The 987-nt window shown below is 50.6% G+C and overlaps 1 protein-coding gene across 1 annotated transcript in view; it reads left to right on the top strand.

Moving 5' to 3' along the window:
- The first annotated feature begins 137 nt into the window (after positions 1–137).
- Positions 138–987, top strand: part of nova2 (NOVA alternative splicing regulator 2) — a 92636-nt gene continuing 91786 nt past the window's right edge. The window contains exon 1 of the mRNA XM_037677715.1: positions 138–157. The gene's annotated coding sequence lies outside the window, so the exon portion shown is untranslated. The remainder of the gene's footprint in view (positions 158–987) is intronic.

Raw genomic sequence — 987 nt, 5'->3', positions numbered from 1 at the left:
AGTGTGTGTGTGAGAGAGAACATCTCAAATGTGTGTGTGTGTGTGTGAGAGCGAGGGAGTAACACATAGGCGGGTATAGCTCTGTCAGGCAGCTCACAGAGGATCCTCTACAGACCCAGGCAGAGCGGCGCAGAGATGTCAGAGGCAGCACACACAGGTGAGTCACCCTGCGGGGGGGGGGGGGGGGGGGGGGGGGGGGGTAGGATGGATGCAGGTTGCATCAGGGGCTGTTTATTGTAATCTGATTACAGATACCTTGTGTTGAGTTTGATGATGTTTTTAAGCTCTAATTTCTCTAAGACTCTCTGCACTCACTCTGAGGGATCTCCAACAACTTATTCTACGTTTTTAATTAAAAGACAAAATGTTCCTCGTTCATGTCTCATTCAAACAGGTGACCCCCCCTCACCCCACCCCCTCCCCCGCGGGCCTCCTCACAGGTAGGCCCACCAGACCTTCAGTTTGCGTCTTCAGGGAGTAAAAACCTGCAGCCGCCGCTCAGTCACGTGACTCCTCACGGTCTGAAGGTTCCACCTGAGACGCGCAGCCTCCACCAATCAGCTGCTCTCTCACTCGCACTCTCGCGCTCTCCACCGTGGTGCGTTCACGTGTCGTCGAAAAGCAGACAACTGTCTCGAGCGCGCGTAATTTAAGCGCGTGGTTACTGTCTGGCTAAATAATCCAGAGGTTCCCGAAGCTCTCATCACGGAGTAACAGCAGCAGAGATTAACGAACACATTTATCACCGGGTTACAAACAAATGTCACTAACGAGCCGCAACAGGAGCGCGAAGGCAAACTGTCTCAACTTCTCTGTTTTCACAGCAAGTCTGGGAAAATGTTTAATTTATAATGATTTTTTAATTTAATTTGATGATCTGAGGACATTCAGTTGGTCTGTTACGACCCACAATGGGCTCCTGACCAGTGGTGGTTCTAGGGGGTGGCACAGAGGGCCCCCCACAAAAATAAATAATACATATATATA

This window comes from Nematolebias whitei, chromosome 6 (assembly GCF_014905685.2).
Source record: "Nematolebias whitei isolate Nwh7 chromosome 6, NemWhi1, whole genome shotgun sequence".
NCBI lineage: Eukaryota > Metazoa > Chordata > Actinopteri > Cyprinodontiformes > Rivulidae > Nematolebias > Nematolebias whitei.
The sequence above is the reverse complement of the archived record's forward strand: the minus strand, read 5'-3'. Positions and strand labels throughout refer to the sequence as shown.